This window comes from Meriones unguiculatus, chromosome 21 (assembly GCF_030254825.1).
Source record: "Meriones unguiculatus strain TT.TT164.6M chromosome 21, Bangor_MerUng_6.1, whole genome shotgun sequence".
Lineage (NCBI taxonomy): Eukaryota > Metazoa > Chordata > Mammalia > Rodentia > Muridae > Meriones > Meriones unguiculatus.
This window is the reverse complement of record NC_083368.1, coordinates 42,081,687-42,109,135: the sequence shown is the minus strand read 5'-3', so window position 1 is coordinate 42,109,135 and position 27,449 is coordinate 42,081,687.

Sequence of the window (27,449 nt, the reverse complement as noted above, 5' to 3'; positions counted from 1 at the left end):
CAGCTTTCCTCTGTGGGTTCATCTGTCCTGTGTGAGTTTTTGTCCTGATGTCCCTGTTTGTTATTCAAAGGAATAGCACTTTCCTCCCCTGGTGGATTTTGATCATACTGACGGAAAGGAACTAGAAATGTTTAATTCATACTGTGTGACACTTTCCTTATTAGACATGTAGCTGCTCCTTCAAATGTAATCTTTGATTTTCTGATTTTAGGAGTTTTATTATTATTATTAAGTAATATAGTAATATGTCCATCATATAGATTTCTTTTTATTTGTTTATCTCTGGTATAATTTGCACTGTGCTTGAGTCGTTTACATGATGAGTTTTAAGGAAGAATTTTCCACGAGGTTTTGGTGTTAGAATGTCCTCAGAAGAGTCTGTAGCACAGTGTATACCTATATAAGGGTTAATGTCTCCTAAAAAATGGTTAAATAATGTCTCCTAAACAATGGTTACATATTATGATATGGTGAACTTTTCCAAGAAACATTTTAGACCCTAAGAGGATATGTATGTAATAATAATAAAAGAGAGTTGTCAGAAACAAATGACTATTTGTCTTTTAGAGAGGCTTGAGGTTGAATATCTAGGTTATCAAAACCAGGCCACAATGATAAACATCAGAACTGTTTTAAACAATGAACGAGGGCTTGATGAGATGGCTCAGTGGTTCAGAGCTCTTGCTGCACCTTCAGAGGATTCAGGCCTGAGCACCTATGTCAGGTGGCTCATAACGGCCTGTAACTTCAGCCTACACGGGACATGACACCCACTACCGCATCCATGGCACCTGTGTACACAGTGAAGGGGTCTTGGAGTGGGCCTTGAACTGAACAAATCCCTTGACTGGAGTTTAACAGCTTTATTAAAGAAGGAGGGTTATCTTTGTAAAAAGAAACTATTGAAGCTTAGTCTTAAAGTCAATGCCTATTATTTGTTAACAGAGCCTTGTGGGTAGAATTGCAATGACCTTGACAGAGGCATTTGGTTAATGTGAAGTCCAGATCCAATTTTGTAAGGGTGGGAGTGGGTGTTGAGGGTGGGAGTGCCATAGCTGTTCTGTTGAAGATTAGTTGCTTTGTGAAGTATTTTGGGCAACAATTATAATATTTTACCAGCAATCTAAAAATGAGTGACCAGTCCAGGAATCAAACTCAAGAGTAGTCAGTCTGAGAAAAAACATACGCATTTTGTTCTTCTTTGTTAGAAGTAGCCACAGGGGGTTAGAAGAAATATTGCTAATATCAAGGGAAGCATATGACTGTCTTAAGGAACATCAACTAGGAATAACAGGTAAGCACCCCAGGGTCAGGAAATAGTGTGAGTGACTCAGAAATAAGAAGCTTCTAAATGATCCCTGGAACAGCTCAGTTTCAGGATTGCAGATTGGATAAATATCACTGTGTGGGGGGGTGGGGGGCAGAAGGGGACTAAAATGAATTTTATTCTACTTTGAATTCACTTGTTGTACCTCTTGTCCCTAGTGTGGCTGTATTTGGAGAGAGAGAGAACTATTAGAGGTCAGGACCTGATGATATAGAATTGGTGGCCCTGTGACAGAAGGAAGAATATGAAGTGTGTCCTTCCATGTTCGTGCACCGAGGTAAAGGTATGTGACATCAAAGAAAGGTGCCGGTGTCAAAGTGGGAAAAGAGCTTCTGGTTGACCTTGACCATGATGGTTTCCTTATCATTGCTTTCTCAAATTCCAGCCTGTACTTAAACTTAATTTTTGTCACTTAATGACCAAATGTTCAATATTTTGATATGGAAACTTGTTTTAGAGTTTCTATTGCTATAATGAAATATCACAATCAAAAAGCAACTTCGGGAAGAAAGGCTGTTTTGTTTTGTTTTTAAATTTTCGTTTATAATTCCACATCATAGTCCACCATCAAAGAAATCAAGGCAGGGGAGGGAATTCAAGACGGGGGGGGGGAAAAGAGATGGTTCAACCCGTAATGGTACCTGTTCCTCTTTCAGAAAACTCTGGTTCTAAGCACCCATGTCAGGTGACTCACAACGCCCTGTAATTCCAAGGAATCTGATGCCCTCTTCTGGCTTCGATGGGCACTCACTCTCTTGTGGCATACCCCCGCACTCACCTCCACCCTCAACCCACCCATCCCCACCCCCCACAAACCATTAAAGACATTTTTAAAAATAAGCTTTTGGGATTTTTTTTTCACTTTATTTATAGCTTTATTTATATTTTAACAAATTATAAAGTGAATAAGTTATTCACTTTATTTACAGTGAATAATTCTGCCCCGACAATCCATGGGCAAGTTGCTTTCTGTGGATGATATAAAACCTGGTTTTCTGTGTGATGATGTGAATAGGAGTGAGACAACTCCCCGGTCATTATTATAGTAAGCTATTCATGTGTTTTCTGAAGGAGTTGTACTAGTTTAGTCTCATCGTGATGTATAAATGAGAGTTTTAAACTGCACATTATCATCAATATTTTTGATTGTCTGTCTCAGTTATTCCAGGCAGCCTGTCTCTCTGCGCCCGGTCTCTCTGCTGCATTAATGAATACATGGAAGTGATTCAACCAGTGGCCTTTGCTCATGCCTAGATTGCAGCCTGCTCATCCCATATTTTTAAACCATCTCTTTAATTCAGTGGTTCTCAACTTGTGGGTCTCAACTCCCACATGGGCTAGATATCAGGTATTTCATTACAATTCATAGCAGTAACAAAATTACAGTTAGGAAGTAGCAATGAAATAATCTCATGGTTGGGGGTCACCCAACCATGTATTAAAGGGTCACAGCGTCAGGAAGGTTAAAAACCACTTCTCTAATTGCTTCAAGCAGAAATTGCTTTCTGATCCCTTAATTTTCTTAGTTCTATTAGAAGAATTGTCTGAGTTATATAACTATCACTAGACTTGAGAATAAAGTTCTGGGGCTGGAGAAAGATAAGGATATCGACACAAAAGGGCAAGGGTGCTACCCCGTAGGATTCAGGCTTGCTTCCTAGCATGCAAATGGATGATCACAACTGTCTATAGCTTCATGATCAGGGAATCTAATACTCTTCTCTGGCCTCCGCAGGCCCTGGCACACACCTGGTGCGCAGACATCCATGTAAGCATACACACCCATACACACTGAAAAATAAGAATAAGATAATGAAAACAAAATTTTGGAAAATAGGGTTTTTTTGCTTTTAAAGTTTACTCAAATTTGTTTGTTCAAAGTTTTCTTTGAAAAAAAAAGTTTATTCAAATTTTGTGGTAATATATAGAATTGCATCAATCCTGAAAGCTTGGATGGTGCATGCAGTAGAAATTCAGCTTCCTTTATATCTTCTTTAATTTTCTTTATTTTGAGTGGATGACAGATTGGGGTAATTTATCCTCCACAAGTTTTCTTATTTATTGTTCATCTTCTGTATCACATCATAGCCAACCTTTTTTTTTCTAGAAATTTAACATGAACGCTATACGCAAAGCTTACAAAAGGAATTGTATGACTCCCTCTGACTTTTCTTAATATTTTCTCCATTCTACATTTAGTCCAGTACACCATTGTTTGCCAAAAATTGGGCTTATAATTCACTTTTAAATGCCTTTTTTTATTAGAACAGCAAAGAAAGGCTTCACTCTTTTATCCTTTGATTTTTATGTTTGTTGAAGAAAAACATCAGGAGGAACATAAGTATTTCAGAAATTGTGCAACATGTTGAAATTCTCTTGATTATTTAAGGATTAGTAATTGAAAAAGTGCTGAGATTACTATTTGTGTGTATCATTGCCCCTGAATTAATATGTGCAATTTGATTCTTAATTATAACAAAATAGAGGAAGTATGTATAGATATTTATGTGGTTTTAAGTGAATATACACAGTAATTTTTAATATACTTTAAAAATTGTTTTATGTATGAGTACTCTATCTACACGTACACCCGCATGCCAGAAGAGGACATCAGATCCCAGTATAGATGGTTGTGAGCCACCATGTGATTTCTGGGAATTGAACTCAGGACCCTGGAAGAACAGATAGTGCTCCTAACTGTTGAACTATCTCTCCAGCTCCTGCACAATGATCTTAAATGATGCATAGCAGATTGATTTTCCCCAGAGCAGCAAGCTTTTCAATATGGTAGGAAATAGTTACATTTGATGTATTTTCTATTATTTGTGGTTTAAATAAGTAATTTATTTGAATATTTTTAGAAATTACTTGATATAAATCTTACAGTAAGCATAAGCCAGGCTATATTTATTTTTTAAATGAAAAACTTAAACATAAAATGTTAGAAGCCTTATCAAAACTGCACAGAACTGAGTAAAGTAGAATTCTAAATAGATTTTTTTCTGTTCACTTTTTAAAAGAAGACATTATATAAACAACCAGTCATTTTGTAATAGACTCAATGTGCTTAAAAATAACATAGTTATGAAAAAGTCTCGATATTATATGGATAAAAACAAATTTTGTCCCTTGTTAGTATCAAAGGCCATGATGAATGAACTCACACAAATTTTTCAGTGAAACTGTTCGTTGGCAACAGGTGACTGAGCAAGGATAGCCGAGACCATTAATTAACTCCTTATAACTTGAGAATATCCTCTAAGCTATCCTTCTGTTTCTAATGTCACACCGTTAATGTGACTCCTGATTTACTCTGTGGGACTGAAAGACACTAAGAAGGAATAAATTCCGTCCCCACCTTTCCTCTTTCTGTATTTTCCTTTAAGGCCTTCGAATAAAATATGTTTTCCAAATGCTTAAGGCTTTGAGTAAGAATTGCCTGAAGGCTGGAGTGGAAGGTCTATGATGAGTTCTCCCATCTGACGTTTAAAACAAGAATCCATCTAATATAAAGACATGTTGGGGGTGATTTGGCAGGTGAGCTAGGTTGTACTCAAAGGTACTGAATAGGAAGCAAAGTCATGTGTTTAGTTACTTAAAATTTCCTTCTTTATGTTTCCTATTTCCTCAAAACCACTTTCAGCTTCCTATCAACCTTTATTAATTGCTTCATTAATATTTTAGAATTAGGATATTTCATTCCATGCTTGCTAGGTGAACTAAGGCAGAATTAATTGTAGCCTCAGAAGTGCTACCATATTTTTGTGTATATTTTGGCAAATGTTATACTCTTAGATTTTGTAATAAGTGTGGCCAGACATAGGAAAGTGTGCAAACTGTTGTCTCAGTTTGGTATCTTTTCAGTAATTATTCTAATTTTAAAATTTATTGAAAATAGATTGTTCTCTCATACTATTCATCCTCACCACAGTTTATCCTCCCTCCTCTTCTTCTAGCTCCCCTACCTGCCCTTTTCCAGAGATTCACTCCCCTCCATTTCCTTTTCAGAAAAGACCAGGTCTCCATGACTCAAAAACCAAACAGGACAAAATGAGATAAAATAAGGCAAGGCAAAAGCCTTTATATGGAGGTAACCAAAGAAGAAGAAAAGAGACTTAAGAGCAGGCCAGAAAGCCAGAGATAACCCCACTCCAGCTTTTTAAGAGTCCCAAAAAAACCAACAAGCTAATCGTCATAACATTTATGCAAAGGACCTGGTTCAGGCCTTGTGATTGAAATTTTAGTTTCCATGAGCCTTCGTGAGCCCTGCTTTAGTTAATTTGGTGGGCCATGTTCTCCTGATGTCCTCCATCCCCTCTGACTCCTACACTTTCATCCTCATCTTCTTGGGGATGAAATCTTATCTCCTAGGGGAAATACCCAAGGGAGACCTCCAATTTTGACTCTATCTCTTCATAATTTCTGGCTGTGGGTCTCTGAATCCACTCTCATCATCTGGCAGAGGAAATCTCTCTGATGATGACTGGACAAGACATTGATCTATGAGTATAGCAGAATGTTGCTAGGATGGGTTTCACTGATATGTTTTAAGAACAATTATGTTTGGTTCTTTTAATTTAATGCTTTTTCTAGGGTACACAATGATAGATTTTAAAACCCTCTATGAAATCACTAGCATTTGCAAATCCAAGAACAAACGTGAAGAACAAATGCCTAAGAAAATATAAGAGAAATGAAGATCTCAAAGTTAATCCTATTAAGTGGAATTGCCAGTGACTGTTCAAACTTAATACAAGTATGTGAGCATATTTAGTGTAATGAAGCTTGATAATCATTCTTCCTTTTTTTTAATAGTCACAATGTTAGTGTTCATGAAAATGCAATCACTATTCTAGGTACAGATGGAAATGATGAAAGATGTTATGGAGTGTTGCTTATAAGCATTAGGCAGTTTAGATTTAGAGAAAATATTGCTTTATTGTCTTAGTTTGGGTTTTATTGCTGTGAAGAGACACCATGACCACAGCAACTCTTATAGAGGAAAGCATTTAATTGGGGCTGGCTTACAGTTCAGAAGTTTAGTGCATTCATTGCCATTGTGACAGGAAGCATGGCAGTGTGCAGGCAGACATGGTGCTGGAGAAGGAGCTGAGAGTTCCTCGTCTTGATCGGCAGGCAGCAGGAAGAAGACTGACAGCCACACTGCTTGCTCAAAGGCCACCACCACAGTGATACACTTCCTTCAACAAGGCCACACCTACTCCAACAAGGCCACACCTCCTAAGAGTGCCTCTCAATTTGGGACTATGGGGGCCATTTTATTAGAACCACTAACACTTATCAACCTAAAAAAACCATGGATTTATTGATTCAAAGAACTTTAATGACTTAGTTACTTGAATTCTTGCTGTGATAAAACACCCTGGCAAAAGCAACTTAAGTGAGAAAAGGTTTATTTTGGGTCACATTTCAAGGGCCCTGTCTATCATGGCAGGACCCTTCTAGCAACAAGAGACTCACATAGCTGATCACACTGTATCCATAGCCAGGAATGCAGAGAATGGTGAGTGCGTGAGTTCTGCTAACCTTCTGTTTGCCCTTTGCTCCCTATGTTCTCGTGCTACCCACACTGGATGGATCTTCCTACTTGAATTAACCTGACAATCCTCTCTAGGCACACTCTAAAGCCTAACTCAGGTTATCCTAGATCTTACCAAGCTGACAGCTGAAACTAATCACAGCACTTGAGAAAATACATTTTTGAAGTGTTCATGTATGTGTGCACGTGTGTGTAAGTGTGTAGGTGTGGAAGTTTGCAAGCACATGTATGAGAGTGTGTCAGGGAATGCACAGGAGAGGGGAATCTATGTATCATCTTCAGAAGCGCTAACCACGGCCTTTGAGACAGGGTTTGTCACTAGCTGGGAGCAGGAATGGCTGGCTAACAGGCTACAGGGATCTATCTGCCTTCACGTTCTCAGTTTGGGATTTTTTTTAAATTTTTTATTAATTACACTTTATTCATTTTGTATCCCCCCATAGGCCCCTCCTTCTTCCCCTCCCGATCCCACCCTCCCTCCTCTTTCTGCATGCATGCCACTCCCCAAGTCCACTGATAGGGGAGGTTCTCCTCTCCTTTCTGATCTTAGTCTATCAGTTCACATCAAAAGTGGCTGCATTGTCCTCTTCTGTGGCCTGGTAAGGCTGCTCCCCCCCAGGCGGAGGTGATCAAAGAGCAGGCCAATCAGATTATGTCAGAGGCAGTCCCTCTTCACATTACTATGTAACCCACTTGGACACTGAATTGCCATGGGCTACATCTGTGCAGGCGTTCTAGGTTATCTCCATGAATAGTCCTTAGTTGGAGTATGAGTCTCTGGGAAGTTCCCTGTGTTCAAATTTTCTTGTTCTGTTGCTCTCTTTGTGGAAACCCTGTCCTCTCCAGCTCTTACTATTTCCCACTTCTTACATAAAATTTCATTCACTCTGCCCAACAGTTGCCCATCAGGCTCAGCATCTGCTTTGATAGTCTGTAGGGCAGAGGCTTTCAGAGGCCCTCTGTGGTAGGTTCCTAGGTTGTTTCCTGTTTTCTTCTTCTGATGTCCATCCTCTTTGCCTTTCAGGATGGGGATTGACCGTTTTAGTTAGGGTCCTCTCTCTTGCTTAGTTTCTTTAGATGCACAGATTTTAGTGGGTTTGTCCTATGTTGTATGTCTATATGAGTGAGTATATACTGTGTGTGTCTTTTTGCTTCTGGGACAACTCACTCAGGATGATCCTTTCCAGGTCCCACCATTTACCTGCAAATTTCATGATTTCCTTATTTTTCATTGCTGAGTAATATTCCATTGTGTAGATGTACCACAATTTCTGCATCCATTCTTCAGTTGAGGGGCATCTGGGTTGTTTCCAGCTTCTGGCTATTACAAATAAAGCTGCTACAAATATGGTTGAGCTAATGTCCTTTTTGTGTACTTGAGCCTCTTTTGGATATATGCCCAGGAGTGGTATGGCTGGATCTTTAAGCACACCCCACCACACCTGGTGTCTTTATGTAGGTTTTCAGGTTTGAATTCATACTGACAAGGCAAGCACTGTATTAACAGCTATTTCCCCAGGGCTGAAAATAAGATTTTAGGTAGATTTTTTTCATTTCTATTTTATTTTACTCAAATGTTAAACCATACTTTCCAATACATTTATAATATATGAAAGATTTTTTTCATGCTAGTATAAAGAGTTTATTGTTCTCTATACCAATGTACTTATTGAAACTGATCTCCTATGAGAAGAGGTATACAGACTCCATGCTGCCATTATTCCATTACACATTTAGAGGTTGGAGTTCCTTAGCTATTTCTAAAGTCAATATGCTGGACCATAGTCTTTTTTTTTTTTCTTCACCAAAACTACTTTATTTAGGATTCTCAAACATCTTTACGTCTCTTCCAACCCTCCTCCCCCCACAGAAATCTTAGTTAGGAGATTAGTAGGGAAAAGGACTCTTTTATCTACTCTTTTATCTACGTTTTGCTGATTAGGATCAATGGGTCTCTAGTGGATTACTAAACTCAGTAGTCAGGATACCAGAAGTCCAGTCAGAAGGCCAACAGGATTCAGAAGATTGGGACAAGTCAGCAAAAGCCACAAGACTCAGTTGGATTGCCCAGAGAAGTTCTCTGGAACATTTCTATCTGCAAAGTCAAGTGTCAAAGCACAAAGATCAGTGAAGTGATGTCAATCCAAAAAGCAAGAGAAAAATTTTTAATCTTAGTATATATTTTTAGTTTAATTTAATTTGACTTAGAAGCATGACGATATTTTTTTTCTCTTTTCTAATTCTCCTGGGGAACCATAAGACAGGTTAAAAGGGAATAAAAAAAGTTTAACATATGATGATCCTTGACTTAGGTGGGGTTAAGTCCTGAAAAACACATCCCAAGTTGACAATACTGTAAGAAAATTATATCTAGTAGGTAGCAAAACATTGTAGGCTAGCAATACAGTTCCCTATCAGTTATTCCCCTCATAAAGGCCTAGCTGACAGGTGGCTGCAACCCTGTCTGCTCAGAATCGGGAGGAAAATGTCATACTACATAGTTAGCCCAAAGGGACCATCTTTAACAACAACAACAACAGCAAAATGAGTTGAATCATCTCAAATTGCAGATTTCCTGTTAAATGCAAACATCTTTCGCAAAGGTAACATCTTTGCTTTCAAAACTTTGTCTCTACTATTTCATAAAATAGTCAACCCACAGTGATCATTATGCCCCCTAAGACTTATTTGAGAACAATACTTTCTTTTCTTTGACAGTCAAGTCATATTTTGATGAGGCATACTCTGGTCTCTTGGTTCTAAATTAAGGTCCTAAAGTATATTAGGGTAATTTTAACTTAACCATGTTGTCTAGCTTTCTATTAGCAAGTAATTTGATCTTTGGAAGAACTCATTGAACTAAAGAAAATAATTATAAGATTATGAGCACTGGATAGCTAGCGAGATGCACAGAGTGCTAAACTGAATTTTTTAAAGGCTGCAGTGAGGGCTCAGGAGTTCTAAATGCTAATATTCTTTGTGTTATATTTGCTCAAAAGGGTTGGCCAAAAATACCAGTATAAATTATAGAATGATGAATTTTTATGTTTATAAAATACAAATTTAGAGTTTTTATTTTAAATATTTTATTTATTCTTCCCTCATATATTACATCCCAACTGCAGTTTTCCTCTCTCCTTTCACCCTGTCTGTGCCCCTCCCCCACCTCTTCTTTTTCCCAGATCCACCCCACCTCCCTTCATCTCCTCTTAGAAAAGAGCAGACCTCCCTCCCGGGGACACTAACCAACTACAGCATAACAAACTACAATACAAGACACATGTTCTCACAGAAGGCAACCCAATAGGAGGAAAGGGGTCCTAAAGGCAGGAAATAGGGTCAGAAACAGCCCCTGTTCCCAGTGTTAGGAATCCCAGAAGAAACACCTTGAGCTAAGATCCTAAGATATACACAGAGGACCTGGGTCGGAGCGATCTTAGCGAAGCCACTTGAGTCCCAATCAGTTAGTTCTGGGAGCCATGCTCTTATGGTGACCCCTTTTTGACCCCTCCGCTTCTCCCATCTGCCCTCCCCATCCTTCCCAGGACTCCTCATGTTCCCTAATATTTGACTGTGGCACTGGCTCCCATCCGTTGCTGGATGAAGTTCTCTCTGGTCTTTCTGATGATCATCATGCTAGGCTTCTGGTCCCAGCACATGCTGCAGGCCTGACAAACTGTAGCATGGAGGTTTTGTATCTGAGTTTGTGTCCCAGTCCTTCCATTTGTGGCCTTGCCTGGTTTCAGAGGGTGGCCTGTTCAGACTCCCTGTCCCCCTTTACTAGGAGTCCTTGCTAGTGGTCCCCTTTTAGATTCCATGGTCACCCATAGGGCACCCATAGTGCCCTCCACAATTCCAGCGATCTCTTCCAGTATTATCTCCTTCCATCCCCCTACCTGATCACCCCCAGTCCACTGGATAAATCTATTCTAGTTCATCTCCCCAGAGAGATCCTTGCCTCTACCCTGGAGCCCTCCTTGTTACTGAGACTCAGCCTGTGGATGGGAACGTAATTAGCCTTTACTTTACAGCTGTATCCAGTTATAAGTGAGTACATACTATGTCTTTCTGGGTTTGGGCAACCTCATTCGGGATTTTTTTTTTTTTCTAGTTCCATCCATTTGCCTGCAAACTTAATGATATCATTATTTTTAACAACTGAGTAACACTCCATTGGGTAAATATTCAACTTTTTTTTTTTAATTCATTCTTCTGTTGAGAGACATATAGGTTGATTCCAGTTTCTGGCTATTATGGATAAAACTGCCCATAGCAGATGAATCCTTATATTTATAAACATAAATTTAGAGATTTTTAATTCTAAAATTTTTATATAGTATATTTATTTGAGCATGCTTTTTTTTTCTTCCCTCAAGTCTTCTCAATTCCTCCCCACATCCTCATCCACCCAACTTTATATTCTCCCCAAAAATACAAAAACAAATAAAATAAAATAAAAACAAAAATCCCAATTAGGCCATGTCAAAACAAACAAAATGATGAAAAATCTCCCCCTCCCACATACACACTAAAAAAACCATGGAGTTTATTTTGTGTTGGCCACCTACTATGGGGCATGGAGCCTGTTCTGAACTGTAGATTATATACCCAGAGACACTCTACTGGAGGAAACTGATATATATATATATATATATATATATATATATATATATATGTCTTCCCCAAAATAAAATAATTTTTAGAATACATAAGATGAAAAGGACATGAGGCAAAGAAGACAAATATATGTTCCATAAATGTAACAGAGTGTCATAAACTAAAGTGAAGCTTTGTTAGTTATTTTTCTCCTCGCAGTTACAAAGTAGCAGATAAGAGCAACTTGAAGAAAATGTTTATTGTGATTCACAATCCATTACAACAGGGAAGTCGTGGTGTCAGGAGTGGGATTGCACCCCCAGTCAGGAAGCAAAGGGACACCCTGAGTGCCCAGCTGTGTCTCTTTTTAACTCAGCCCAAGACTACAGCCCATGAAATGGTTCTGCCAACATTCGGGATGAGTCCACCTCAGTTACTGCAATATAGAAACTCCTTTGCTGACATATCCAAAAATTTATTTCATTGGTGGTTTTAAATTTGGTCAACTTGACAATAACTATTATATACATATATGTTTTATATATAAATATTATATATTATATATAACTATTATAACTCAATCCCTTATTAACTTGACAGCAAAATATCGCTTTTAAGTCTTAACGTTCCATCCAATATCCCCATAGCCCAATGGTCTGGAGTTGTCTTGACCCTTCCTTTGTTCCTGTAGCCTCATGGCCATGCCAGAACACAAAATGCATACAGTACAACTTCCAACTCCCCCATAGTTTTTAATAGTTCCAACAGTATTCAAAAGTGAAATATCTTCTGCAGCATGAGCAGTCTTTTAACAGTGAGCTCCTGCTTTCAAAGCCACAATTTCAACCCACAGTGCACAGAGCAAGCATTCACACTCTGAAAATGAAGAATGGGGGCCTGGCAAGGAAACAGAAGACTATAGCAAGACTGAAACCCATCAAGAAAAACACCAAACCCTGAGACTCTTCGTCTGGTATCTGGGGCTCATGATGGAATCCCTTGGGTGTCCCTGCCCCTCAGCTCTGCTTCCTGACACACATGTAGCCTCTGTTTTGGTCTCTCTCTTTTCTATGTTTCAGCTCTTTGGGAGGCATATCCCTTGGTTCTGGCCCCTCCAGCATGCTAGGTCTCCTTTTAAATTCAAACTTCCTCTTCACTGGTTCATCCTTTTTGGGTTTCCCTGTGGGGGACGTTGACCTTGCCACACCTTTCCTTGCCTCAGTGGTTCTCATGAGTCATACCTCGAATATTTGTATATCTCTTGGCTTTCAAATTGGTGGTACCTCAATGAAGCAGACTGTAAGTTCTGTTTACAGCATCCTAGTGTTTTTCTAGTACAAAGTTGAAAACTTCTGCATATTCTTCCTACAGTTTCATGTCCTAACAACCAATATCAGGTTTATCACAGTAACGTTTATTCTCAAGACCAATGTTCTGTACTGGTTACTTTTATCATTACAATGGCAAGATACCTGACGAAGGCAACTTCAGGAATGGTTTGCCTTGGCTCACAGTTTTAGAGCCCAGTCCATCATTATGAGAAATTCTCAGTGGGAGGAGCATGACACAGGTAGTCACCAGATGTCCACACTCAATGAAAACTCTGATTCCCGCCTCACTTTCTCCTTTATGTTTCTTCTAGGACTCCACGCCATGGAATGGTGCTACCCATGTTTAGCACGTGACTGTCTCAGTCTAGAAACTCCTTCACAATCATGTCCATAGGTTTATCTCAATGGTGATCCTAAAGTCCATCAATTTGACAACCAAGATAACCATCACATTTGTAAGGACTTCAGATAAGGTCAAAATAGTTATGTTTTAATTAATATATAACAATTAAAAATGGCATATAGTGAATGACTCATTCATTTTTCAGATCAATAATGTGTCCATTGTGCTGTGGGCTCTGTTGTAAGAGCTGGGGATGGTAGACCGAAGCAATCAGAAATTCTTCAAGAAACCCATTTTTCATCATGTTTCATGAATATTATATGATACTGATAATGCAGTTTCAACATAATATAAATCTGTATTATTAATAGTGTTGTAGTGATGATTACAGCTGCGGTCATTTAAAATAAAACAATTGCGATGTTGAGTGAAAAGGGGGAAAAACCCTACCACAACAAAAAAAGCAAACTTGCAAATAATCTAAGGGCAATAAGAAAGTGAAATTAGAATGAAGGCACTCTGTCAGTTCTAATTATCCTAATTTGAAAAAGCAAATAGGCCTACCAGATGTTACTATGTGAGTTAATTGTGTCTTCAACATTCAAGGTAATTAACTTACATGCTTACACTTGTACAATTTCTTACACTGGAGTTAAATTCATGTTATGATTTTTAATGGCACTGTCTTCAAACAAAACATCCTAGCAGAGTAGTCTAAGTGTCTGCTAACTCAGCGTGTCCTGTGCATTCTTTGGTCACAGGACCACCAGGATGCCCTCAGCCTTTGTTGGGGATAATGAAGTCTTGGGCCAAACTCTCACTCCAATTATTAAATGGCTGATTGGCCATTCCTCACTGAGGATTCTTTGACATATTTTATTTGTTGCTCAGTTCACCCAGTGTTTCATAGAGAGAAGATAACCTAAAAAGGGCCTCTGTAGCTACCTTCTCCATCTGCTGGACCCTTAGTCATTGCAAGAATGACAGGTAACATTTGTTGAATGCCAGACACTTGTGTTATGCTTTATACATGTCAGCTGTATTTAATCCTCACTGAAAACCTTTTTCAGTGGCATCCTACGGCCCAAGAGAGTAAAACTGTCAGTGAACCTTCCCAGCAGTCCAAGATTGAAACCAGGGAGGCGAGAGAAGACTTTGTGATTGTAAAAGGTCAAGGGAGTAGATCAAAATTTTCTATAATATGTGTATTCCCTTATTCGCAATTTTTGCTATGAATTTTTTAATATGCCTTAACCCCGATATTTTTAATCAATGAAAGAAAAAAATCCATGTTTGGACTATAAGTTATAAGTTATAGTTTATGAAAACTATCTGGTAAATATAAGTAAATTTGGTAAATATAGGTAAGTTTGAAAGGATTATGATTAGGACTTAGTACTCTTGACAACTTTTCTATTCTTTCTGGCTCCACGAGCGTCATCCTCACTTCTACCATTTTTTCTAAATGAGTCTTCAATTTGGGGGACCATTCTCCTTTAATGGCCATATGCTCTAAATGGGCAAAAGCTGTCATACATGATCACCTTGGTCTAAAGAATTGAAATACCACTCTTTCACATATAATGAAGAACTACTTTATGCGGTTTTCTGTTCTTGCAAGGTTAATTTTTTCCAGAGCTAGTGTTTGTGCATGGATTATACTATCTAGTTTCAAGTCCTTCCTTGGCAGATGCTTGGTCAGTTAAGTGGGAGTAATTTCTCCATCTTTTTGCACGTCATAGAATATCTGATCTGAAAGTTAATAGTGGTTAAAACACCAACATTGCAAGAGGAAATGTTTTAAGACCACTTCTATAAGGCTGCAAGCAGTGAGTAGCTCAGTTAAATGCAGAAGAAAATGAAAGGGATTAAACAAATTGACTTCATAATAAAAAGATATGCCATATCAGGGCAAAGTAACAAAAACATCTGTTTTTACATCTTTTAAGGAAGGGAAAAAAACTAATTAGTTTGGGTCCAATTCCGATAGATGTCATTTAAAATTACCTTTTTCTTCTACTACCAAAATAAAGCAATCAGATGGAGCAAGAACAATAAAGAAGATTGCGTTAAAACAGATGTTTCACAATAGAAAATAGACTACGAAAAACTATATAAGGAACTGCCTGCTAGGCACGTCTACACGTTATAAAATATGGGGTCATTCTCCAAAAAAAATAGACTTGGACTGAAGAGCATCAATAAGGTCATGTTTTTCTTGATCAATCATTGATGAATATAGCTTGTAAAAACAGATTGATTGGAGTGACTTGTGATTGGAAGGACAAACAGCAGTGAGGGGAACCAATTGGCATAATCAGATCTTCCAAGAAATGACGCAAGCAATATTTAATATTTGCTATTTCATTGAGAATTTCATTTGCTCATGCTGCTTTTGATTTCTGTTGTGAATGTGCCTCTACCTGTATGTTAATATTTATACACTCACACCATTTTTCCCTCTGATTATTAAATGATAATAAATATTGTTCTTCAGTAATGAAGTTTTCACTAAACTGAATTGATCCTCTTCCTGGGACTATGCTTAGTATCTCTGCTTTTCAACACTAAATATTTTAAACTATTTGCTAATTTAGAAAATCAGATTATTTCATTTTCTTTATATTTACATTGTTTAATAGTTATATTTTGGATCTTGCATTTGTTCCATTATAATTAATCAACCTCTGGAAGGGGTTGTTTCCTATTGTAACCTTAAGGTGATCCCTAAGTGTGTTTTCTGTTTCCTTTTCTCAACACAGAGTGTTCTAGGATTTCAGTTACTGTCCATCGTTACGGGAACTCAGGGCAGAGACTGAGTAGAAAGCGTCGGTGAATGCTGTCTGCTGGCTTTCACTCCCTGGGGTTGCTCGCCTACGTTTCTTACACAGCCCAGTCCTGCTCACCTAGGAACAGAGTGATTCACACTGGACAAGGACTTCCTACATCAATCAGCATTTAAAAAATTTCATGCCGAACAAGTCCATAGGCCAATCTGATTTAGCCAACTTTCCCTCTTCCGAGGGGGGTCTTAGGTTTTTATGAAGGTGACTTATGAAGCTAAGTTTGAGTCATTTTCTAGTCTTCTCTTTAAAGAGTTTTTGAAATGTATCAAACGTCCACTAGCAATTTTGTTTTATCCCTTCTATACTATAAGGCTTCTAGCATAAACCTTTAATTGATCCTGCAGAGCGTTATATTCCTGCAGTTAACAGAGAATGCCTCATCTTTTGTTCGGGAGTGTAAGACTGAGCTATGAAGTTTTTACTACATTTTAATCCATTTACTTTGTGCGGTGTATGTGTGTAGGTAAACGCAGACCGAGGAATGTTACTGGAGGTCGGTGGGCAGCTTGTCCGTGCTCTTCTACCATGCGGGCCCCAGGGGATCTAACACAGGCGGTCAGAGTTAGTAACAGTGCCTTTACCTCACTGGCCCCGACATTCTGATTTTAAAGAATTATTTACTTCTTTTAAAATTCCCCCATCTCACTTGTGTGTGTGTTGGCAACTGATCTCAGATCCTCTATCGGAGATGCATGCATTCTTAACTACTGAGTCATTTGTCCAGCCTCAAATTTTTATGTTAAAATAAAGAATTGGTATTGAATTTTATCAAAAGTGTTTGAACTCTGTCACACATTTTTTCTTCTTTTTCTTGTTGGCATAATTGTGATTTAATATATGATATTAAAATATTAGTATGTTGCTATAAAATGTGATATCATGTTGTTTATTACACATTTAAATTTCATTCATTTTCAAATATTCTATTTAACATTATGAAACTGGGATTTATGGGGTCAATGTTTTGATATGCAATTACATAATTTTATGTTTTTTTACATGATAATATTAGCTTAGTAATACTGGCTGAATAAAATTATTACCTAAGTTAACATATTTTTGCATAATAATCTTATGTAGGTTTTACAGATAAATTGATTTTTATTCAGTGGTTTACCTTTATTTTTATTGCAGTCAGATCTCTCTCTCTCTCTCTGTGTGTGCGTGCAAGATACATCTATATCAATATATAGTAACAGTGGCGTTACCTCACTGGCCTTATATTTTGATTTTAAAGAATTATTTACTTATTTAAAGATCTCCCTTCTGCCCTTGTGCTGGGAACTGATCTCAGACCCTCTGTAAGTGAAGTAAATATTCTTAACCACTGAGTCTTTTGTCCAGCCTAAATTTTTTTCTTAAAATAAGAATATAGACATATGTATATATATATATATATATATATGTATGTATATATACATACATAGATGAAGATAGAGATGGGGTAAATAGATAGTCAACAGAGTGTTAAATGCTTGTCTGCACTAGGTACAGTTCTCTGTAATCACCTGATATTTCTCATCAATAAAATCACAAATAAACAAATGGAGTCTGTGGAAGGCTATGAATGATTTTTAATACACCCATTGTATTGGAGTAAACGGACTACAGCAAACTGATCAGGGAACTGACTCTATTGAAAGGACTGAAGTGCCTTGTGTGAGAATCCATCAGTGACTACTTCATTCATAACTTTTGCCCTTGTATCTTTACCCACTCTCTGTCTGTTCTAGTTATATTTATCTGGAATTGTCTTTGGTCATCCCATTGATTTTATCTGTGTTCTGAGTGTTATTTTGCTTCCCAGGTATAGTATTGGTCTGCCTTGGCCCTGTGCCCAGCTCACATTTGTATATGAGTCAATTGGGAAAAAATAGAGGGGGAACCAGCAGTTCCCAGAGAAAATGTCCAACCACCTTAAATCTCATTTCTCTGTGGTTCCTGTAGATGCTTTCCCTTTGGAGTCCTCCTCAGATCCCTCCGCAAAATACTGTGTAAAACCTCTATAGTGTTTTTTTGTAAAGCATGACCAATAATTTATAATAGTGATTCTTTCCTTCTTTACTGCCTTTACAACCATGTTGCAAAACGTGACAAAAGATTTTAGAAGAGGTTCCAATTACATGGAAAAAATACTTTTTCTTGCCTATTACCAGATTAATTGCTGTTGCACCACAACAAAATTGAAGATTAATAAGACAGAAGCGCATGAATGTATTTGATGTGAATTATGTAACACAGAGAACTGATGACCCAAAGAAATAAGGAAACCTGTGTATTTTTATGGCTAGCCATGTAGAAGTGTGATTGGACACAGAGGATGATGTGACTTGGTGGTAATAAAATGGACGCAGCTAAGCAAAGACAGATTGTTAGGATTCTTCTTGCAGTCTTTGAGGCTAAGATGTCTCTTCCTTCTGGATATAAATGTTTTATGATCTGCTCAGAGGAGACAGGGGAGGGAAAATGAGTGATAGTTCTACTTCTGCTGTTTTCTCAAAAGCCAAAGTATATTTTGCCGTGCACGCTCCTAACTTAATTTAAAAGGAAGTAAATAATTTACCGTGATTGCTTACCAAGTATCTCAATAGCGACATGTAAATCTGAGTGATTGTAGACTGAAGAAAATCGGACCTGCATGCTGAGCGGACAGAGCTGCCCCGCGCTCCAAATCATGTTCAAATTTGAATATTTACTTGAAAAATGCAGTTTGTGTAATTGTGTGTGTGTACTTGCCTTGCTCTTCCAGAGGAACCCTGTTCACTTTTTAGCACAGATAAAGGGATCATATGTCTGTCTACCAATCCAAGTCTAAGGCACCTGATGTCCTCTTGTGGCCTCTACGTGTACCTGAATAATGTGACATACAAACACACACAACTAAATGAAAACACTAAAATAAGTAAATTTTCACTTTAAAGCATTTTTGAGATTATGATATAATTACAACATTTTTCCTTTCCCCTTCTTCCTTCTAACCTCATATACTCCTCCCTACTCTCTTTCAAATTCATGGCCTCTTTTTTCACTAATTGCATATTTGCAAATGGATATACATATATATTTCCTAAATTTAACCAGCTCAGTCCATATAATGTTGCTTGTATGTATGTTTTTAGAGCTGAAGATTTGGTATTTGATGATCTTTTTAAAAAGGCCTACTCTCCAGTCTAGTGTGGTGATACAAACCTGTAATTCCAGTACAAAGGAGGTTAAGACAAGAGGACTGGGTGCTCAGATGAGGCATCCTGAATGCACAGCAAGACACTGGGTCATCACTGTTGGTGTAGTGCTTTTTACTCTTTGAAGTTGGAGTAAAGTACATGGCTACTCACTGTACCTGTGAGTTTATGAGGTTATCAGAAAAAAAATATTTTTTTTCTTATACCTTAGGTATTAATAGCATGAAAAGTTTTTAATTGGTTCTACTTTGAGAGTCACACAGTACGCATTTTCCCAGCAGTACGCTTTAAAGCTGGGCAGTAGTATGCTTTTTTAAAAAGAGAAAATGTTAGTAATAATGTAGTGCAGTTTAGTTGGGTGTCAAAACTCCTTGAACCTAATTTAAGAACGGTAAAGAAACAGAAACCAAAGCAACGAGCCGTAGCTCTCTTCTAAAAGCAGGAAAATGTGTCTACAAGATGATGGAGCATAGCGACCATGAATGCATCTGTACAGCAGGTTTCCAGAGGGACCATGTGTACTCTCTGCTCTGTTCCACTCTCCTGTGGCTTCCCTATAAAAAAGCTATGCTTTGGGTGGCAGCTTTTTATTTTAGTTAATCAACGAAATAAGTAGCACAGGAACTAGAGTATCTGACATTTTTGAAATGTGTTTAGTTATTGAACATGTTGTGTTTGTTTACAACTTTAAATATTGCATATTAAAACAAACCTTGGATGCGCTACAATTATCACTTCATGGTAAAGTCCATTCACTTCCAGTGAGAAAGGAAATGGTTCACCTTTTCAGCGAGACTTCTGGCATGCTATGCCAGGAGCACAAAGGAACACTTGTGTATTTTCACAGCATCAGAATTTATTGAACACCAGCACATGCATAAGGCACAGCAATTTCCACAGCAGCGCTTTTGTCAGACAGATACCCCTGTGTTCCCAGGTCACTTTGGAAAGCACATAGTCTTTTATTTTTCTCTTAATCACTAAAATATTATTTTTATCATAACACACCACAGAGTTAATCTCTGCGTCTCTGGCTCTTTGCTTCTGCCAGTATCTCTGTGTGTGTATTACACCACTATGGCTTTAAATAGAAGGCCAAAGCAGAGCCCACGGGTCTTCAGAAGTCCTTACAAACAGGGGACTGAAAGAAATATAAATCGATGTGTTAATAAGAGAAGGAACCCAGATGCTGAGACTCTTAACCAACCTTTGGGCAGAGTGCAGGGAATCCTATGAAAGAAGGAAGAGATAGTGGGACCTGGAGAGGACAGGAACTCCACAAGGAGAGCAACAGAACTAAAATATCTGGGCATAGGGGTCTTTTCTGAGACTGATACTCCAGCCAAGGACAGTAGGAGATAACCTAGAACCCCTGTATAGATGTAGCTCATGGCAGCTCAGTCTCCAAGTGTTCCCTAGTAATGGAAACAGGGACTGTCTCTGACATGAGCTCAGTGGCAGGCTTTGACCACCACTACCCCCTGAGGGGGAAGTAGCCTTGCCAGGCCACAGAGGAGGACAATGCAGCCAGTTGTCCTGATGAGACTTGATAATCTAGAGTCAGATGGAAGGGGAGGAGGACCTCCTCTATCAGTGGACTTGGAGAGGGGCATGGGAGGAGATGAGGGAGTGAAGGTGGGATTGGGAGGGAATGTGAGAGGGGGGCTACAGCTGGGAAACAAAGTAAATAAACTGAAATTAATATAAAAATAAAAATTTAATTAAAAACATAAGAGAAGGAACAAAGCCAGCTGCAGAAGAAGGTAGAGAAGCTGCACTGGCTCTTGGCCACTAGCCAGCTGGGCATGCTGGAGGTCAAGGTGAAGTAAGAGGCAGAACTGGGTTCATGTGAACAAACATGCAGATGGACGGCAGGCAAATCCGGATGGGCAAGTAGATGGCAGAAGGGCAAGTAGATGGCAATTTGGCCCTATCAACAGTAAGGACCTACACAAGCTCAAACAATGGGAGTTTTCTACTTGTTTTTCCTTGAAGCACACACAATACATCATAAGTGAGGGTTGCTGCCATTCCAATATTAGCTGTTCTTTTCTTTTGGGGATCCATTAGAGGGAGTTATACCCATTCTTCAACTAGGTATGTATATTCTTTGTTCTTTCCCCCCAACACACACTGGTATGCTTTTAACATGACCAATGCACACCCTTTGGTCCTATTTAATCCCAGTAGGTTTGTAGGATGGTACTCTTTCTGATTCCAAAAATAGAGTATGTATTGGTTTGTCCTGTACATATGGAATCAGAAAGTGTTGCTGTACAGATGGAGCCATCTATGACTTAGGTGCAAAATCATTTCTATCCTCAAGATGGGGTCAAAAGCTTCCCGTCAAAGAGATCTCACAGTGCAAACAGACCATAAAACCACTTCCACACAAGGTGTCAAGCAGGACACAGCCTGCTCTCAGCAGTCCTACATAAAGAGAGAGTTCTGATGTCCTTTTGTCACAAGGAGGGAAGGAGTCGAGAAATAAAGGGAAAGGGAATAAACAGAGAAGAAAGAGAAGATGGAAGAAGAGTGTCAGCAGCAAGAGAGAGAGAGAGTGCCAGGCCCCAGACCTTAGCATTCAGGATGTAAAATTCAGCACGTGATCTGCACCACCTGCCAAAAGGAAAACAAAGACACAAGGCATCAATGCCCATAGTTCTGGGAAAGTCTCTGTACTCACCTTGCTTTTTGGCTTCTAGCTAGCTGTTCTTGTTAAATAAAGCATGTCACCACAGGATATGTCTTTTTGTGTTTAAAAGCTCACCTTGAGAAATGCTTGGTGCTACACTGGGGTCCTGAACACACAGTGTAGTTGCTGGCTGGGTAATTTGGACTTTTTAATTGGCTCAAACTTGTGTGCAAGTACTCATCGCTGGTGAATACCCAACAGCAAGAAAGTGAGAGAAAGAGATCAATGTCCATTCAACCCTAGAGATATGACTAAGCCTTAATACTCATCTTAGTTTCTGCTGCTTCATGATTTGTAGCATGACTTTTCTGAGACATTTTAGGCTTTGTACAGGCTGGAGGGTTCAACCTGAATGAAGTCAAAGGCAACTTGCAAAATCTGTGAAAAAAAAAATGTTCTCCGTTGTATTAACAGTTCTTCACACTGGTCCTTAAATGCAGTAAAATAATAGAGCAAAGGGGATTACATAGTTATGCATTAATTTTAAAGTGTGGCAGTCTTTATTTGTCTAAGTTACTCATTCGGACTGCTGTGTTTTCATTTGTGAATAATAATTAGCACAGTAATGCTTCACATTTCTGTGCTGCAAACCAAAAGGACTGCAACATTGCCATTGGAAATACCCACAGAGGATTACGAATACTGTGTGTACTGGTCTCAGCTGATCAAGCTGGAGGAGTTGGAGAATATTAATTGAGAAAAATCTCAAATTAATACTGTGTCTTTTACGCATGTCCTATTTTGATGCTTTTGATCAGTTTCTAGATATTTTGTATTTCCGTTGCTTCAACAGTTAGGGCCTGTTTCATTAGTTTTGTGGCTGCAGGCAATTGATGTTAACCTGATATTTTATTGCTTTATATGCACAGTGAGGAATCACATGCCTTTTCCATAAGCACTGCAACAACAAAGAGGTGCCTTGAGGGTAGAACACTACCTGTCAGGATGCCCCAAGGTCTGAGAAGACAAACTCATTGAAAAAAAATTCATGTGAAAAGGCAGTGCCTGAATAAAGAGATCTTCCAGGCCTTCCCATTACAGCTCAGCTGCTTAGGAAAGTATTTCCTCAGGTTTGCGCAGAAAGGCCCACAGAAGCCATTGCAGCTGAGGTAGAAGCAGGCCAGGCTATACCTTAAGCTGGCCTCAGAGAGTCATTCCTGTGCTGTTAGTTTTTACCCATAAAATGTACAAGAGTCGGGGAGAGGTTACGGTGACTCGTACCAAGGTCCCAATAATTTGTTAAGGGCAGGCAATGTGTGTATCAGGTTCATACTGCCATTATGGAGTTCTTGAATGTGCCAGGAATAAAGCTGTGAAGATGAAGCTCAAGGTTCAGCAAAATCCCCAGAGAGTTATTGATGTCAGGAACATAAGACATTTACCAAAGAAAGCTGCAGACATTGAGAGGAGGCATCCTGAGAAAGAGTCACAGGTCCTTAGGCAGCACTGGAATTATCCAAGGCTACTGCAGCCCAGTTAATGCCACCTACTGTCTCTGATATCAGATATGCATCTTCAGGATCTAGTATTTGCCCTGATAGCTTTGTGTCTTCATTTTTCCCCATATTTCCTTAATATGTAAGCATTATTCTCCTTTAGAATGGGGATATTTATGTTGTTCCATTTTGAGCAGAAAGTCTATTTTTACAGGCAACTACAGTTAAGATATTGTCTTGAGTCTCAAAAGAGATTTTGAACTTTGTGTGATGTTGGAACAGTAAGACTATGGCAACTTTTGGCTATGGGCTGAATGCTCTTTTGTTTTTTTCTTACGGAAATGGCAATAAGCTCATTAAGCCAATGTAGGCCATTGGCAGAATATTATGGAACGAATTCGAATATCCTCCATTTATCCAAGTGTTTGAACATGTTGCCACAATCTGATTGTCATGCTTTGGGTCCTGGGGGTTCTTCAAAATGTGGAGCCTCTGTAGAGGGACTGGCTTCTTGAGGTTTATAGAGCAACCCTGCTTCCTATCCCATCTCTGTTTCCAGTTCTGTGGGATGTGAGCTCGTAGCCTTATTGTCTGCAACCACAGGTATGCGTTGTAGACTGCTCCCTTTACTGCCATCATGATATATGACCCGTGTCATGCTCCAGAAGAAGTCCTCCTATCCTTATTATTATCTGATACTTGTTCATAACAATGAAAAAAACAACTAAAATATTCAGTGTTAAAAACAACCAGGGGAATAATAAGAAAAAAGAAAGAAAGTAGAAAGAGAAAGATATGGAATAATCCAGGAGTGGGGATAAAAGAAGGGAAGAAAAAAAGGATGAATGGTAGATTTTGGTTATACATCTGGTTGCCATTTTTCCTTTAAAACTGATTTTCAGAACATTTAGTGCTTGGTCACCAGCGAATGGCTCTAATTGAAAGGATTAGGAGGTGTGGCCTAGTTGGAGGGTCACTGAGGGTGGGATTCAAGATTTCAGCAGCTTGTGCTAAGCCAAAAGTCTCTCTCTTTCTGCTTCCTGATGATCTGAATGTAGAATTCTCAACTTCTATGTCTGCCTAAGTGTCTCTAGGCTCTCCTCCAAGAGGCAAATAGACTAAACTTCTGGAACTGTAACCAGTTAAATGATTTCCTTTGTAAGAGTTGCCATAGTTGTGGTGTCTCTTTACAGCAATAGAACACTGGCTTAGACAAATACACACACACACACACACACACACACACACACACATATATATATATACAAACATATATATATATATCAGTGCTTATATCTTTCTATTTTTTCTTCTGTGTGCAATCATGTTTCAATTCACTAAAATTAGTTAGGCAAACAGATGCTGAATAAATTTATTCATGGTCAATAGTGAACAAAAAAACTGCACTATGGTGGGAATTTTCTTGTCAGAAACTGTGAATAATGGCTGAATTTTATTGCTGGCATTGCTGTATGTTTACAATCAGTGAGGCTAGCCAGCAGCATCATTTGAGCTGAGTGTAAAACTGTAGATAATGTATTTCTTAATAAAACTATGAATGAGTTCTATTTCTATTAAATTTACTGCCTATATCCCACTGCAAGCATAATTTCAGAGTGAATTAATGTCTTGACAACTAATAGACTGTAAACACGATTACTTACATATCAGCTAATTAGCCTTGAAACCACACAGGTAAATACTCATATCCAATGTAGTTCTTATGGCTCTGTTTTTCCCTAGAGACATAAATGTGATTTCTGGGGATCAATCAATATACTCATCTGCTATGTATAATTAATGTTAGGTCACCATAATAGATCCTGATTTACTGAGACTAGCTAGGAGCTAGTTTAAAGTAATCCTTCTCCAATGGTGAACCATTGGCCTCAATTAAGCTAGACTTGGGATCCAGTCTCCTCACTGCACCCAGGGCCCACTTCTGAAAATTTGTTTTGTTTTTTTAATATAATAATTTTTACCATGATTCTTATTTTGTGTTCTGTTTCTTTTTAATCTTAATATTCCTGAGGACCAATAACTTTTTTTTCAGGTGTAATACTCATGTCAAACATGCTTGTTAACCATCTTGAGAGTGTCAAAACAAACAGGAATCTGTCTCAATATTTTGTCACTAGTCTATTTCATACATTTGATTTTTCAGTTTTCTGGAGCATCTAGGTTAAATAATATTTGTAAAATTAAATGATATAATATTTTATGTTATATGTCTTACAGGGGCATTGAGAGCCCATTAAAGAAAGAAAAAATATTTTCATTTATCAAGAGAATGAAAACTTTGACCTTAAATCTTAGTGGAGATATAGCTTTTAAGTTGGGCTGATCAATCCCCTGGCCAAGAGACTACCTCTCAGGATGCCAGGACCACCTTCACCTATGCTAAAGAGATAGTGAGAATAATTATCCCTTTAATAAGATAATGTGATTTCTTTCCAGGAATAACCATGCCTAGCATAGCTTACAATGCTGTTGAAACACAACTTGGTTAATCTGCCCATTTTTGTGAATTATTTAGAAAAAAAAATGTAACCTTTTCTTCTCATCTTTCCATCTCCACCACATTTGTCTTACTTTATCAAGTTTTTACTCTTTTTTAAATCTCCTCTCTCTAGGAGCTATATGTTTATCATAGCATGCAGGTTTAGTTGAAACAGTCTATATTATTCTTTCTCTTTTATTTTCTTTTTCCTCCTTCAGGCCCTTACCTGAACTTCCATTTGATTTGATTTCAACATTTAATTTCTTAATAAGACCAATAGCTCTAAGAGAGGGCTCCTAATTTCCCTAGTACCTTGATGGATCCATAAAGGATATTCCAGAGTTCCTGGTAATATTGGTACAAAAGCCAAAACAGTACCTGGGATTTGTTAAGTGTTACTTTTATATTAAATGCAATTTTAAATTTAAATTAATTTTCTCTGTAGGTATTTGTCCTTTAAACTTTTTTATTTATTGATAGGTTGGGGATTTAGCTCAGTGGTAGAGTTTGATGGTCCCCAGCTCTGGAAAAAAAATCAAAGGTAACTGTGATAATCAATATTATCATTTTTGCAGCATAGCAGAAATACAGTACAGTAAGTAGAGATGATGTCATAATCAGTGTTCTCTTGCTTTGGGGAGACACCATAACCACAGCAATGCTTATAAAAGAAAACATTTACTGGGGCTGGCTTGCAGTTCAGAGGTTTAGTCTAGTATCCATCATGTCAGGAAGCATAATGGCATGCAGGCAGACCATGGTACTGGAGAAGCAGCTGAGAGATCTACAACCAGATCCACAGTAGGAGAAAGAGAGAGAGCCACTGGGTCTGGCTTGGGCGTCTAAAACCTCAAAGCCACCCCCAGTGACCCACCTCCTCCAACAAGCCCACACCTATTCCAAAAAGGTTACGTGTCCTAGTCCTTTTAAATAATGTCACTCCTGTGAACCTAAGGAGACCTTTTTCATTCAAACGACCACAGACCATAAACAGTAACAACAGCAACAGAGTAATTATAAAATTAACCTTGATGTAAACTCATAGGACTCAAAGTAAAAATACAACTCACACTTAAAAGGAAAAAAGCAATAACTCATTCTAAAGCAAAATATGAGTGGCAGATGGGCCAGAAGCACAGATTCAGGTTCCCCAACCAAACTTCATATTCTAGCTTGATGACATTTTAAGAGTTACAGAGTAAAGATGGTCAGAAATCACAACATATTTTAAACACATTTCTTGAGATTTTGGGTGGCTGGATCACAGCAAAGTGGGAAATCTCAGTTATACACCTCAGACATCATCTGAAGTCATTTTTGGATTCTCTGTGTTTGAGTTGTTGAAAAGTATCCTTTTGATAAGTTAATATATTCCTAGGATTTCTCTGTTAGTCACAGGCTGTTAGGTCAAACACAGATGTAGACAAGGAGTGATTAATCGTTTGGTGAGCTAAAGGTGGCCCAAGATAAGTTGTAACTGAGCTCTGGATCTGCAACATTCTAACCCCTCCGTAGTAACTGAAGTTCTTACCATATAGAAGGTGTCATGGAAGGTGCTGGTCTTCCTAGGAACGTTACTTCACATATCTCACAGAAGTAACATTGTTTTCCAAAGTTTCCTTCTTATTTGTGA